This window comes from Eubalaena glacialis, chromosome 2 (genome assembly GCF_028564815.1).
Source record: "Eubalaena glacialis isolate mEubGla1 chromosome 2, mEubGla1.1.hap2.+ XY, whole genome shotgun sequence".
Lineage (NCBI taxonomy): Eukaryota > Metazoa > Chordata > Mammalia > Artiodactyla > Balaenidae > Eubalaena > Eubalaena glacialis.
In genome coordinates, this window is record NC_083717.1 from 74,004,507 (window position 1) to 74,021,211 (window position 16,705).

General features: G+C 44.5%; 1 pseudogene; it reads left to right on the top strand.

Annotated features, from left to right (window-relative positions):
- The window catches only part of LOC133084620 (uncharacterized), a 39,839-nt pseudogene extending 23,486 nt beyond the window's left edge, over positions 1 to 16,353 (top strand).
- The last annotated feature ends 352 nt before the right edge of the window (positions 16,354 to 16,705 follow it).

Below are 16,705 nucleotides of genomic sequence, written 5' to 3' on the forward strand. Positions count from 1 at the left end.
TATCATTCTGTGGTCCAGCGCTGATAAAACATTAGCAGGAAGGCACGTGGTGAAGGAAATAGCTGGGTGAAGAAATTGACTACCCAAGCATTAATAAGTAGGAGGTTCCATTTGTTCTAAACCCCCTCCAGCTTCAACATTTTTTGTGCCCAGCCATGAAGGCGACATTTTCCTGTTTCTCAGAACTGAGCTGAACCCGTGTTTCAGGAGCTCTGGCTCTGACTCCTATTCTATGAGGAACAAAGTGGCAAACTTTCTAATTTAGTTAAAATTCCTGTAACTTAAGAACCAGCTCAAAAGGATCTTGATGCAGAACAGTCTCTTTGCCAGAGTGAGGACTCCACTGGCGTGACAACTATTTTTAGGGAGGATGCTGGCAGGCAGCATCCTAATGAAAGGCACAACAGAAGTAGCCTAAATGCCTTCCTGCTCTGTCCAACCTCGACTGGAGAGAAGGCTGCTTTTACAATCACATTTTTCCTGAGTTCAAAGATTTTATGTGTCTCTGCATCTTGTGTCTGCTTCAACCACTGCTGAGTTCCATGGAGGGAAAAACAAAGATGCCATTTGTAAACCCATGGCTTAATGGTGGTTGTTGGTTGGTCAGGAATGATCAGTTTTGGGCTCAAGGAAAGTCGTATTGAGAGACATCAAATCTGAAGTGTAACTGAAGAAAATACTGGGTAAACCTGTGTCCCTGTAAAGCAGTGAAATTGAACCTTTTCTTGGGGGAAATAATGCATTTATTGTTATGAATGCCTTTGTTGAAGGCAAGAGATTTTTTTGTCAGAACAAAGGAGTCTACTTAAACAACAGGAATATAAACAGGACCTTCTTTGCTGACTGCTGCTGGCTTTGGGATTCTTGTGGTTTGGCTTCTTGTAGGAGAATTTTAGCTGGAAGAGCAGAGGACAGCAGGAGCCCTGAGCTGGGTGGAGGTCTGGAGACCTGGTCTGGTTTGTCTCTGTCAAGAACTGACTCTTGAGTTTGACTTTGAGCCTCAGTTTCTGCTCCTGTAAGTGGTGCTTCTCATGTGAAGTGGTGCTTCCCGAGGCACCCCCAGCTCTAAGAGTATGACTCTGTACCTATCACTTTCCATGCTCCTTTTTTCACGAGACATGAGAGTAACTTCTTTCCTCCAACAATGGAGCCCTGCTCTGGTCCAGCCCTGTGTTTTCCCAGTGGGGTAGGCAGATCAACACCAAGTACCATCTTCCACCGAGTCTAACTCACCTTCGTTTGTATGCTGCACCATTATATTACCTACCACTTAGAAAAAACTGCATGACAACTCCACTTATTACACATCGGCTATCAATTGCAGGATGCATCCTGAGTTCAGAAATGTCAAAAAAAAAAAAATAATAATAGTGTGCACCTGAGTTTGATGCAATGTAGTGTAGCGATTAGTAGAACAGGTACTGGGGAAAGCCCAGAGAGAGGGCCTGGGAAGGGTGTGGTTCAAAGTTTTTCCAAAGGCTTCTGGGTCTGTTGAGGGGCAGGATGGCCTTAGAAGCCAGACTGCCTGCCAGAGTTTCATTCCCAGCTCTGTCGCTTACTGGCTACATGACCTAAGGCAAGTTTCTTCATATCTTTGTAACTCAGTTTGCTCATCTGTAAAATGGGGGATAAGGATAGTAATTGCTTCATAGGACTGTGGTAAGGATTATGTTAATGAGTAGATGTAAAGTATGTGGAACAGAGCCAGGCACTTAGTAAGCACTCCCTGAATGTTCTGATTGATGTGACTCGGTGGTTGATGCCTGGCTCCCCCTCCAGGATATGAGCTCTAGGAGAGCTGGGGACAGGCTTGTTTGCCCCCTCATTGTAGTTCCTAGTGCCTGCCAGTGCCTGCCATACAGTAAGTGCTCAATAAATATTTGCCAAAATGAATTTGCTGTTTGTTATCTCCGGTTGGACATTAGCCAGTATTCCCCTTTATCTCCTATTGGACATTAGCCAGTATTCACTGACCTCACAAGGCCCTTTCATGAAATGAGCATGACAGAAACCCATTACAATTAGTTTTGGTGCAGTTGACTCTTAGGTCCTTTCAAAGGATGGGTGTCTTTGTCTTATCAGCCTGTAGACTCTGGCCTACTAATCAGGACAAAAGTAAATGCTAGAAATAAACAAGTAAGAAGACCTGCTGTACCCAGAGCTCAACTTTCTCAAGGCTCTGCTAATTGGAAGGCAGATGATGTCCTTGAGCGACTTCACAACCCAGATAAGGCTGTCTAAGACAAAGGGACTGTCCCTGCTTTGACAAATGGGACTGACCTTCCAGTCCTGGTAAAACATTTCTGGTTTCAACAAAGTCTGTATCAGGTGGGAGATGATATATGGCTGGAAGTATGTAAATCCACAGGCAGGTGTTAACTGGCTGCCCTGCTATGCTATTAACCCACAATTCACAAGCACCTTCAAGAAAGTAGGGAAGTTGTATTTGCCATCTCTCCTGGCTTTTTAGTGAAGTGTCTGTATTAAGAAACACTTCTGAAAAAGAAAGATTCATTAGTCAAAGATTCTAAGAGTCTCTATCTGACTTAAGACTCTGTAATTTAGCTTCAAATAACACTTGTCTAAATACAAGATGAGTCAATTAGTAGAATTGGAGGGATATCAAGTTTTTGGTATGTTTGCATTGGTACTACCCCCAGCAGTCAAGGAAGGTAACTGCAGAAATATCCTTATTCTATCAGGCTGGAAGTGAAATGGCAACCAAGGGATGAGAATTTCACAGTTAATGTGAGTCCAAGGAAGAAAAGATATCTTCTATTATTTGGTTCTCTGTCCGCAGTTTCAGATAGGAGCTTGCTTTCTCATCCATTGTCTTTTCCTCTGATCCAACACGTCAGCTTGGTTCTCTTTCTCTGAAGTTAATCCAAATTCCTGTGTTTTTTCCAAACTTGCAATTCAATGTCACTCTATTTTCAGATACTTGAACTTTTGAATTCCTAATTGAAATTTTGATTCAATTTTTAAAAATGAGGACCTGGGAGGGCATGATAATTATCTTCAAATAGTTGAAGGTCTGTCATGGGAAAGATGAAAAACATTGTTCTATAAGTATGTAGAACAAGGGACAGATGCTGTAGAGGGAGTTTTTAATTCATTATAAGGATGGATTGTTTGTCAGTCAAGGATGAGCAGAAATGAAATGGGTTATCCCAGGAGATAGTAGTTTCCCACACCAGGACATTCTCTGGATTTGCTAGGGATTGCAGATTTGGTAGACATTAATGCTGCTTGCTTTCCAATATCTGACTCTCCTCTCATTCCAGTCACCTAGAAGACTGAAACTCCTGGCGCACTTGTGGTCGGAGTGTGGCCATGTGACTACTTCTGGCTGTTAGGTCCAGACCATAATATTTAATTGCCAGTATGAGACTTTAAGAGTTCTCCTCCCCTGCCAGTGTAATCTAGAAATCACTGACCTAGATGGAGCTTCCATCAACCTGACTCCAAGGGGGGTAACCATGAACAGAGACCCCTTATCATCCTGCCCTGGACCTATAGCAAGAAGGAGAAATAAACATTGTGGTTTTAAGCCACCGTGGCGTAACTGAACTCATCCTGAACACGGATATTGTTCACTTATCCCTGGGCAGCAGTAAGCTCAGGAAGGCAGATTCCTCCCCCAGCCTCAGGGTTGAATTGTGATTGGTCACGGCTAATCATGGCAATTTCATTTCTCTTTTTCAGTGGAATAAACCATCCATGGCTGGTCACATGACCAAGTTCTGGCTGATGAAACTTAAGGGCGGTCTTGGGTGGGAGAGCCTTTGAAAAAGATTTTCCTTCCTTACAAAAAGAGGGGAAAGAACAAGGAGAGGAATTACTTTCTTCCTGCTTTTGATTGTTTTATGTGGGGCTGTGATGGTTGAGGGGGGAAAGTCTATTTCAGACAGAGAGCATGGTAACTTGTGGAATTCATTATCCCAGGAGGTAGCACAGGCTGTGCTCTGTGAAGTGGAATTCCCACTTCCTAAGTCCACGTCTAGCCGATTGATACTTCCACTTGCATGTCTCATGGGCTCCTCAAACTCAGGTTCAAAACATGTTTCTCCTCTTGAGGTCCCTGTCCCAGCTAAAAGAACCACAGTCTTCCCTGTTGCCCAAATCAGAAACCTGGGAGTGACTCATTTCTTCCTGTCCCTCGTCAAGTCCTTCATATTTCCTGAATCTATCCATTCCTGTCCCTCTCCATTGCTTCTGCAGTAGCTCAGGCCATCAGCACTTCTGCAAATGGCTATTTACCTAACTTGCTTGCCTCAAACCTAGCTCCCCTCTAGTGTAGGTCCATATGGTAGTCAGAGGGACCCTTCTAAAACAAATTGATCACATAAGCTTAAAACAACTTGAGTGACTTCCTAATGTCCCCTGGATAAAGTCTCAAATCTGTGGCCAAGACTTTTCATGGTCTAGCTCAGGCTATATCTATAGCCTCAATTTAGACCACTCCCACTTGTCATTTTTGCTCCATTCTTAACTGCATTATCTACAGGTCACAGATTCCTGCTGTCTTTCTTCCCTGCCCCTTACACATGCTAACTCTTTTCTTACAACAACCCCTTTCTGTTTTCTCCCCTTTCCCTCACCCAGCTAACTCTCCATCCTCCTTAGGAGGCTTCTCAGAGAAGCCTTCCTCACTGTCTCAATGCTGGCTTAGGTACCCTTCTCTGTGCATACATCACACTCTATTTCTACCACCATCTTAGCATTTTTCAGCACTGAGTTATAATTTTCTATTAATCCTCTATCTCTCCCACTGGATTGTAGCCCCTTGAGGGTGATGATTGCCCTTTCCATCTTTGGAAAACTGCCTGACCTGTGTTAGGTTCTCCATGAAGGATTGTGTGTGCCATCATTATCTGCCTCTTTGCTAGACAGAAGAAATAGTCCAGGCGTTTGGGTTTTTGAGAATACTGTTGTGGTGATGAGCCAGGGATTGGTGGCAGGAGATGGGGATGATGGTGCAAGAGACAACTTGGGTTGGACAAGGCTCTGGGTCTGAACCAGGCAAACAGCGTGTACATGACGGAGCAGGAAGTCAAAACAAGAGCAGGGATAGAAGCTCAAAAGGCATGATCTGAGCCTGGGAAACCATCCAGCTGGATAGATTCTGGGCAAAAGCCCTGGATGGAGAGAACACCCAGTTTGAGGTAGCAAAGGCCTAAAACAGGGACCATCCCTGAGCACAGAGCCAGGGGGAAGCTTGCTTTCTTTAGTACAGAGAGAACTTAGTTGAGCTGAGGGAGATGCAAGGTGGAGCAAAAAAAAAAAAAAAGGCAACCTGTGTTAAACTGGAGAAAGCTGGCTCTGTAACCATGCACATAGCTGTGAACACCCTGACTGTAGAATGTGTTCCCCAAGACCCTTCATGTTGCAGGAGATTAGACCTTGGGTTCTAAGCAGGAGCAGAGCTGCGGTCCTCGGCTCAGCTGCCCTCTGGGAGAAACAGTGCTAAGAATCCTCAGCATACACAGGATCCTTTGGTGTGAGGGTGTCCCTGGTATCTGCCACAGATGGACAGAAATTGTTAAAATTGGTGGCGAATCCATAAAGAACCACAGATCTGAGTGAAGAGCTGATAAAGTAGAAGAATCAAAACTGCACTTTGTTGAAAGAGGAATTTATCAAGTAGTAAGTGTGGAGCAAAAAACCAGAAAGGACCCTTTACCCAAGTCAAAGTTTTCTACAGTCTCACCTTGGAACTTCACGTGAACATCTAGCTGTCACCAGAACTTACTCAGAATTCATCCAAGAGATCCTGCAGGCTTATTTACTGGTCTTTCCTAAGAGTTAAGGTGGCCCAAAGGTTGAGAATCCATGTCTTCCTGCTGAATTCAAGCACCTGGCACCCGAATGAAGAGTTAGAATCTTCTAAGAATTAGAAGGAAAACAGAGACACCTGTCTCTTCACTCCCCTTTGTCTCAGTGGGGCCATGGAGACCTTCACAGTCGTGTTTCCAGACTCCTCTATGGCCAGGTCTTTGCCCTCCTCCCTCCAAATGCCAATCACACCAGCTACTCTGTGGTCCCATTACTTTATCTTTGTTTTCCTTTTATGGAATGAGAGTTCCCTTGGGTGACCCCCACCCCATTCCCTGGTCCCTTATCGGTGCTTTCAGGGAGTTTTTACTCAGCCCTGTTTTTTCTTTTCAGTAACAATGAACCCCTTCACAGGGGCATGAAGATTAAGCAAAACACCATGGTGGGTGTGCACAGATGGGGTATACGCTCTACAAATGCTTTTTTCCAAAAAGCAATTGAGCAAGGCAGACTTGCTAACACCACTGAATTTAGAATTAAACCTCATATTCTTTGAGTCTTCCTGTCCCCAGGAGAATTTCTTTACAGATATTACCTAATATTTGTTTCCCCTTGTTTCTGATTTTTTAAAAAGACCTAATATTGATATTTTGTTTCTCAGGTAACACATGTAGCTCATATTATTTTCAATTGTCCTTAAGAATAGCATGAAATCTATCATATCCCACACAAAGACTTATGACAAGTGAGGAAATGTTTACCAATCCATCATTAACAGTGACATGGTCTAGGCTGAGAGAAGCCTGCTTGTGAAAACAGAATGGCCAACCTCAATTCACCTGGCCTTCATTGTGTGCCTGCTGGGCCCAGAGCTGCATTTGCAGGAAAGGTTACATTTTCTGGAGAAATGAGCACTAGTCAAAAGACAGTAAGAGGGACTAAACCTGCAAAACAGAAGTTGTCACCTAACACATCACTCAGATCGAAAGAGATCCAAGCGGGAGTATCAGGGCAAAGGCCAGGGAACAACCTCAGGGCAAGAGTGGAAGGGATCACTGCGCTGGGTCCGTGGGCTGCAAGGACTCTAGCTCTTTAATACAAGCACTAATGAAGGGCCATGGCCCCAATAATAATAACAAATATAGCATCAATACCGGATGCTCTGTACTGTTCTGAGAACATTACACATTTCTTCTCCTGTAATCCCTACAATAACCCAATGAGGTAAGTATTATTATCACACCCATTTTATACATGAAGGGAGCTGACACAGAGAAGTCAGAAGTGCATGAAAGTGGCCGAGCTGGGACTTGAACCCAGGCAGTCTGGCTGTAAAGCCTGCTGTGCCCTATTGCCTCTCCACACAGAGGATGAGACTGAAGCCTTTAATACTTAACTTGGTAGTTAATTTTCTGTCCCCACCTCAAGCAGCTCTTTCTCTCCACTTGTAAATATCTGTAGTGACACTCGTGTTGTTTGAACACTCACTGGTCTGGTATTTGGGGGGAAATCCCTAGAGGATGAGTGGTAGACGTGGCAAGTTGGTCTGGGAATGAGCTGAGCATAATGGAACTAATTTTCTGAAGTCAGCAGAGCCCACAGGCCAAAACAAAATTGGGACCCAGTGAGTGACGGGCACTTAGGCTCCTCACCTCAGGGGTTTCTCTCCTACCCAGGCCTGTCCAGCTGGTGACTTTTGGGGCTCTGTGTTTGGTGAAGCATATATGTGAAAAGACCGGTGTTTCTTTAGCTTTTATTCAGAGGGAAGTGCAAGGAAGAGATTGGAAATTGACGAGCATGGTCCCCTTGCTGGAGTAGATCAGCCAAAAGAGAGGCCAGACTCCCCTCTGCTCACATCCCTCTCACACAGTCCTTACTGAGCCTTGGCATTATTGGGGGTACCCTCTCCCTGGGTTTCAGCCTTTCAAAATCCCACCATTTCCCAAGGCCCAACTCCAGGCCGTGCTCCCCTACGATGCCCTGCTGGGCCCCCAGCCCTCCCTACCTTGCCCTTCCTGGACCCCCTTAGCATATGGTCTCATTCAAACAGCTCCCAGGAGTAGTTTTACTCATGGTTGTTGCACAAGTCTTCTGCTCTCTACTGGTATGGAAAGTACTAGAAGATGGAGGCTCTCCTGACTTTAACATGCTCCTTCAGACCCCCCACTATACTGGCCCACTGTCTACTTGTGCATATGTCATTGTAACCCACACATTTCAGCACAGGGTTTGTAATCTCTGGATTTGGGAGGAAAATAAAAAAAAAAGACAAAAGGGAAGCTTGAGAGAAAAAAAGTAGTTTGCTTTGGGAGAAGAGAGATGCTTCCCTAATAGAAGATAAAATGGCCAAATGGGGGTAGGCTTGTGCCCCTGAGATAAGAGGAAAGGTCATTTATTTAAACAGTAAATGGCTAGAAATGCAGAATGGATTTATAGGGCCCCTACAAATCCATAAAAAAGCTTGCACATAGATGCATGCATATTAATCCTGAATTGCCTATGAAATTTATCTTTATGAGTAAAGAGAAGAGGGATTGTTGATCCTGTTATGATTTTTACCCCATCTTTCCAAAGAAGACAGGATTAATACCAGGAGAGATAAATCATGATGTGATTTTTGTATACATGCACAAAGCAAACACAATGAATATTTGATTTTCTCCAACTTCTGCAGAGCTAAATCAATTTGAAGAGATAATGGTAGAGGATTAAGTTATTGGAACGTGTGTAACTATAAAGTTTTGAATACAGTTAACTCACAAGTTATTACAATTTCAGTATAACATCTGTTATCATTGAAATAACAGATGTGTTGTGTATTGTGAAACTAAGGGAAAATTGGATATGCACACATTTTTCAAAAGAAACCAGGCTCCTATTAAATTGTTTTTGAAATGCAGCACTGTAAAAATTATTGCAAAGGGTAGAAGGGGTGTCCTCAAAAGGAGGCTATATGACAAATAATGCTATTAATAGAAAGTTGTCTGAAAATATGAGGCAAGCGAAATGTTATATGAACTCCTGCACTTTGCCAAATTACAAAGAAGGGAAGTTATCATACTTAAGGATTTAGAAAAATGTAAAGCTACAAAACAGAAAATAGCAATCCATAAAAGTGAGCTTGGTGTAAGGAATGATGATTTCCCAGCTCTGCCATCCACACTCAGTGCCTTTACTGCAGTAACTATAGTACTAACTCCTCATGTACAGTGAGTTATATCCACCATCCTTTCAGCAATCATATTTTCTGAACCCAGAGTTGGGACATGTGCTTTAATGAGACCATGTGGATGTGCAGGGATGAGGGAAGAGGAGATTTGACATTGAGATTTTTCTCATAAAATCCGGAATATATGGTCACTTTTCCTGTGTTGCCCAGCAAGTGCTGGCCTTAAAGCAGAGACTCAGAAACTATTTACTCATGGATCTGAATTGCTCCTTGCCCAGTGCCACCCGTGAGGCACCTCTGTGAGTTTTCTGACCACATTATTGTGATTACATTATTAGTAGCATTCAGCTAATATTTTGTCTAGAGCCTTGAAATCTGCCACTACATTTTTATTTTCTTTCTCCACCTGTCCACAATTGCACTTTTCTTTTTTGAAAGGTTGGGGGGAACAAATCCCAATGTATTATTATTTATCAAGTTTCATGGTCAGCAAAGAATATACCAGAAGTGTGAGGTTGGAGGTGGGGGGAGATCTAATTAAGCTTGACTTGGTCTGGTTTTCAAGTCTCCTACCGTTGACAGCTCGCTCCTTGGAGAAGGAGCTCCCAGTTGGTCTCCACCACAAAAAGGTTTCTAATAAAATATTCAAGATAGCTGAGGACCTTTAGAATGGGTAATTTTATTCAACATACACTATGATCTTTCTGCTGGTTGTGGGCTCTGGACCAATACCCAGGAGCTTCTCTTGGAGTGCCTGACTATTATGCATTATTTTAGAGTATTCTGTGAAAAGTCAATTTACTCAGAGACAGCATATTTTAACTTGGAGACTAAAATTGTCCCTGAGGTTTAGTTTGCTGCCATGATTAAGTTCTTATTGTTCTGCAAATCCTAGATTTATTTTTAACTGCTTCAATGCTGCATTTTTTAAAGACTAACGAATGGTTAAAAAAGAAAGAAAAAGAAAAAAACATGCAAAAAAATCTAGGACTCAGGAAGAATGCTCTGATAAAGTGCAGACTTTCATTAAATAATGCCTGTCGTGAGTTTACCTGCCGTTGGCTTTGCCTCTGGTTTCGAGAGCCTGCCTAACCAGGCCTAGGACTTAATGAGGTGGCTCCCTTCAGCGTCTTAGACACTTAGCTCTCAAAAATCTCTGTCTACAAACCAATTTTTCCCATCCATTACAACACGAGCAGGAGAAATTGAATGCGTGGTTTGAAATCCCTGTTAATCAATTGGACTATTCCCCTTGGATTGTGGTTGAAGAGCAAGTTTTCATTATGTCTAATAATTAGCATCCTCTTTTTTGAAATTAGCTGAATGGACTGACACAGTAATCTGTGGTGGATATGTCGTGTGTCTTTCCATTATTAACTTTTTTGGGAGGAGGGAAGAGTGAGTGGGGAAAGAAATGGACTATGGGAATTTTTTTTCTTATCTTGGTGGCATTTAACATGAGCAGGTGCCGGGTGGGGTCTATTTTAGATGATCTAAAAGTGTAATGAGCCTGAGCTTTGGAGACATTATCAACAGCTTGAATCCTATTCCTCTAATTTACTTGGCGAGTGAAACTGGGCAAGTTACTTACCTCCCTAAGTCCACGCTTCTGCCTCTGTAAAATGGAGATAATAATAATGCTTTCCTTACAAGGTTACTGTAAAGATTAAATGAGAGACTGCACATCAAGCACTGAAGAATTTACTGGCACTTAGTAAATACCCAATACATTGTAGCTACTGTTATTGCAGCTTTATTACTTTAGGCAGCTGTCATATTAAACGGAAATTCTTTTTATTCATTAGATATTGATGCATTCACTTAACCACTATGCTGAAGACTCCTGATGGGGCTGTGAGAGGCATAGAGAGACAGATCTACTGTTCTTGTAGGGGGATCAGATGTGGTCAGAAATGATCCTGGCAGAAGGTGGGAGGTGACAAGTGCCACAGAAGATGAACAGGGCAGTGCCTGGCGCACTGGTGCTAATGGAACAAGTCCCTTCACTGAGTGGTGGATGGCAGAGGATTATGGGACATAACTACAGAATGATTTTGGCTGTGGTTCCTGGCAGCAGAACCTCCAAGCCTAGCTCTGTTTTTGAGGCTGTTATGGAATGAATGTTTATGTAGATTCGTATGTTGAAGCCATATACCCCAATGACAGTATTGGGAGGTGATTAGGTTTAGATGAGGTCATGAGAGTGTGGTCCCTCTGATGGCATTAGTGCCCTTATAAGAGGAAGAGACAAGAGAGCTCCCTCGACCCTGCCATGGAAAGGCACAGCAAGAAGGTGGCTGTCTGCAAGCCAGGATCGGGTTCTCCCCAGGAACCAAATCTGCTGGCACCTCGGTCTTGGACTTTCCAGTCTCTAGAACCATGAGAAATGAATGCCTCTTGTTTAAGCCACCCAGTCTATGGAATGTAATAGCAGTCCAGGCTAAGACAGAGGGCTTCTGTGAGCTCTCTGTTATCCTTTTAACAAATCCCTTTTCTGCTTCAATCAGCCAGGGTCCATCTGCTGCTTGCCACTAAGCAGCTGACCAACGTGCCCCTCAGTGGTGGGATCTGCATTCTCACTGTGGCACAGCCTGTGTTCCAGTCTTCTCTGCCTGCCTTCTTCTTTTTCATCCTGCTCCAATAGGCTAATTCCTTCGAGGTTCCCTCATTCATCTTCCAGAGTGGGAGAATCTGAATGGCCTAGTTAATTACCACTGGGCACAGTGTGACATCAGACCACCCCATAGACTGAAGTCAACCTGGAGATTGGGCCACCCTTGGTCTAATTAGGGGCACAGACATGCTCAAGGCAGAGCTTGAGGCAGCTTCCCTTCGTGTGGGGCACAAAGGGGGCATGTCCCTTGAACAGAGCTGGTGAGTATGATAGGCACCAGGATCGGCTTTTCTAGGACAGTTTTCACCATATAACGTAAAGTGAGGCCCAGTATCCTCACTGGGATGGAACAAATGGGCTGGGTTTATCAAGGAGAGATGCTAACTCCACCTCTTCCTCTACTGTCACTGTATTTCTAATGTCTTTTCCTGACTTAATGTTCTTAGCAGTATTCCCACAAAATATTAGACATCCTGTTATTGCAACATTTTTATATTCTATTTATGTTATTTATCTCTTTTCCCTCTTTTCTGTGGATTCTTTTTTTTTTGAAAACTTTAAAAAAATTTATTTATTTTATTTATTTATTTTTGGCTGCATTGGGTGTTCGTTGCTGCGGGTGGGCTTTCTCTAGTTGCGGTGAGCGGGGGCTACTCTTCATTGCAGTGCTTGGGCTTCTCATTGCAGTGGCTTGTTTTGTTGTGGAGCATGGGCTCTAGGCGCGTGGGCTTCAGTAGTTGTGGCTCGCAGGCTCAGTAGTTGTGGCACACGGGCTTAGTTGCTCCGCGGCATGTGGGATCTTCCCGGACCAGGGCTTGAACCCGTGTCCCCTGCATTGACAGGTGGATTGTTAACCACTGCGCCACCAGGGAAGCCCCTTTCTGTGGATTCTTTAAGGTCAGGAACCAGCTTACAAACACAGAACCTAGTGTAGAGGTGGATCCATCAAAGCTCATATTAGTTAACAGTGATGATGGCTGTTACAGTAAACAAACTCCTAGTTACGATGATTCCGACATGATGGTTGGAAGTCTATTTCCCACTTACATGAGGACCCACGCGGGAGTTCCTGATTAGTGGGTGGCCCTCCTCTAAGCAGGGATTAGGGATCAGGACCATCTATCAAATGGCGTCACTGGCTTCAGCATGTGGCTTCCCAGGCCTCCATGCTTATCTGCCTCAAACTAGAAGGCGGGTTCCACATGCAGAGTTTCATAAGCTAGGCCTGGAAGTGGCACGTGTCACTCTGCTGACATTCCACTTGTTAAAGCCTGTTACATGGCCACCCTTAAATGAAAGAGATTGGGAAATGTAATCTCACTGTCGGCTGAGGAGGAAGAGAAAATGGTTTGGCACATAGCTGGGTAACCTCCTGGGTCTTGAGCTGGGACATGAAGAAAAAGAAGGATCTGAATGGACAGAGATGAGGGGATCGCACCTCAGAGAGCAGTAGGTGTGAGGACTGGAGTCTGGAGAGGGCTGGATGTGAGGAGCTCAGCACTGATAATTAACCACTTATCACCAAAGTCCCTGGTCTGAGATTTCAGGAACTCAAATGAAGATGCTAACTCAGGACCCAGAATGCCTGGTTCAGATCTCAGCTCAGATACTTACCAGCTGTGTTATCTGGCATATGCTCTCTGTGCTTCATTTTCTTATCTGTGAAATGGGGATAGAAATAGTTTCTACCTCTTAGGCATGTTGTGAAGACTGAATGAGTTAATACCTGTAAAGGATATAGAAGAGTGTTTTGCATATAATAAGGATTCAACAAGTGTTACTACTTTCACTCTTTCTATGTATATGAGTATGTATTGTATGTGTGTGTAAATTATAACACCATGAGGACATAGATATTGAAATATGGGGTAGGGGAGAGAGAAGGGAGGGTGGTCAAGGGATTTGACTTCAGCTTCGTATTTTGGTCACTAATAATGCCACAACACTCACTCTTATTAATCTTAGTACTTTGGACAGGCAGTGCTTTCTTCTGATTGCCTTTGCTGTCCCACCAATTATCAGTTGGTTCTTTCATGACATTTGGTCATACATTTTGTATTTTGTGTTATGATATAAATCTTTTCTCTCTCCCACAGTTTGTCTGAAATTTGGCTCGTTTGTACAAGGGATATAATGATGCTCATTAGTATTGGTAGGACCCAGCTGCTGCCGTCTTCCTTAGAGCAAAGCCCCACTCATGCCGGCCTTTATTTCAGTGGGGTATGCTGCCCATTAATGCAAGGTCATTGCCAGTTCCTGCTCTCATTTCCCCCTGCCTTTCTGTGGCCCTTCTGGCTTGCCCATCCTATTGCCCAGCAGGCTGCCTTCCATGGTCAAAGGCCACCTCCCATCCACTCTCCTCACTTAGGCCACAAGTTCTTGGGGTGCTGTGGCACCATCCCCAAGCCAGCAGCTGCCCCAAGCTGACGGCTACCCCCACCAGCGGCCAGGAGGGGTGGAGGAGCAGCCTCCGGAGAAGGTGATGGGTAACGGGGCACTGGCATTTGATGAACTACCTCTCCGCATTCTTGCTTTACAGAGAGGCCCGGTGGTGTGGGTTTGCCAAGTTCTCAAAGAAGAAAACATTGTGTTTCCACTCGACTTCACATTCGGAAGTAAACTCGCCAGGCAACTTCTTACATGAGGCTCATGTAACTTTAATGCCTCGTCCTGGCATTGTTTCCTGGCCTGGCCAGTACTGGCCCCTCCGCGTGGCCTCCTGGAGGACAGGATTTGTTCCGTGCCTCGAGGGCATGCCTTCCCAGGTCAGCAGATGGCCTTCTGATGACTATTTCCAGCTCGTCTTACCTGACCATTCCCTCACTGTATGAACAGCTGTTTCCTTCACTTCAGAGCTGCCCAACCGGATTGGTGATTTTTCTTCTGGCCTTTTGTTTGCACAGAACATAAATCTTTCTCTTTTTCTGACCTGGCCTGCAGTTCCATCCACCTGTGCCCGCCTGGAGCAATATATAACTCGCCAGGCTCTGTTTCCTTTGCTCACTTCAGCCTATAAACCAAACTTTCTTCTTCCTTTTACTCCCTCTCTTCTGGGCTGATTCAGCACTATCTTAGCACCTGGCTGCCAGTTAACACTTAACCACAAAAAAGACATTCTTTTATGGGTCTGACCTGAACTGGAAACTTCTGACAGAAGGGGATATGCAATAGAAATCTCAGTCCCATTGGCCTCCTTTCTCTCTTTTTCTAGAGTCTGAGGAGACTTAATTTACACCAGGTTAGCAGCAACTATGTTAATTGAAAATGAGTTAATTAAATAACTTGGTACTTTGAGCTGTCAAAATGTAGCCAGTCAGTTGAATCAATCCAGTTAAATGCTCAACAATGATCACAAAAATCGGATATGAATGTAAGAAGAAAGGAAAGGAACCTAGGTCCCTAAGAGAGCAGTCTGTGGAGTCTAGATTATTACTAGGCAAATGCTACCGACTTTTCTAAGTGCTGCAACTGTGTCAGTGGTGTTTTGAGACTTTTATTTAGGTTTCCTGGACTAGAGAAGCACCCCTCAGCACATTTTCTTGTTGCCTTCTTTTCATTGAAGGTGTAAAATGCTCTCAAAACATTGTTTCTCACCTCCAGTTGAAAACCAAGAAAGTGAAGTATTCATGTTGTAGCAACAGGCTGGTCAGAAAGCAGGGTCTCGGTTTTCGTTACAGTAAGCTTTGCAGTGAAATGAATGAGATCCTCTGGTGCATTATGATCCAGAATGTGCCCGCCACATACTCATTCAGGTAACTGTTCATTCTTGTGGTGACTGGTTGGGAATGCTTAGCCACCTTTCTGTTTCTTCAGGATGTTAGCTGGTGAGTTTTAAAGATGGATCACACACTCTCTTCCTAGTTCTTACTTTGCAGCAGGCCAAGATGTATCGTGTAATTAAAACCTAAGCATCGGCCCGGCCTGGGCAGAGTGCGTAGGCCCGCGGCGCTCGGTGGGCTGGGGGGCCCTCCCAAGCCGGCCCGCCCCCGCTCCGCTCCCGGCCCACAGCCGCCCTTCCGCGGTCGCCGGGGTTCCGGAGCCCAGACGCAGCGTCTGAGTCGCCCGGCACCTTCTGTTCGGTCCGCGGCCGTGAGCGTCTCGCCGCGGCGTGTCGTCCGCGCCGCTCGGCCCGTGGTACGCCCGTGCGCTCGCCCGGCCGGCCGGCCTGCGGAGCTCCCGCCCGTGTCCCACGGCTGGTCCGGGGGGTCCGGGCACTGCCTCGACGGCGGCTCCGCGGGATGCGCGGACTGGACCGCAGCCCGCACCCCGAGCGGACGGCGTCATGAGGCACCTGCCGTACTTCTGCCGCGGCCAGGTGGTGCGGGGCTTCGGTCGCGGCCCCAAGCAGCCGGGCATCCCTACAGCTAACTTTCCTGAACAAGTAGTAGATAATCTTCCAGCTGATGTATCCACTGGCATATATTATGGTTGGGCCAGTGTTGGAAGTGGAGACGTCCATAAGATGGTGGTGAGCATAGGATGGAACCCATACTACAAGAATACAAAAAAGTCCATGGAAGCTCATATCATGCATACTTTCAAAGAGGACTTCTATGGGGAAATTCTCAACGTGGCCATCGTCGGCTACCTCAGACCAGAAGAGAACTTTGATTCTTTAGAGTCACTTATTTCAGCAATTCAAGGTGATATTGAGGAAGCTAAGAAACGACTAGATTTACCAGAACATTTGAAACTCAAAGAAGACAATTTCTTCCAGGTTCGTAAAAGCAAAATAATGAATGGCCACTGAAGGAAAAGCATCTTATTTATTCATTCACTGTTTTCTAATATTTTACTGCTCATATCTCTACAATCTCATCTTGGTTATATTTTAAAAATCAAACATTTTCCTACAGCTGTGAATTAAACAGTACAATGTAGTTACCATATTATGTTCCAGCTGTTCAATTAAACCCATCATGTTACAGTACTAAAAAGGTTCATTTTAAAAATCAAGATTCTTTCTTATGTAATATGTTGATTAAAATGTACCACTAGAAAGGTCTTAAGTGTTTTATAATGGAAATGAAATATATATAAATATGGGTAACAGGCAAGTCACTAGTTTGAGATGAGAACTATAATTCTCATGGTAAAATTCTAGCATGCATGTACCTGTATAGCATGCTCTGCTAATCAGAAGCCTC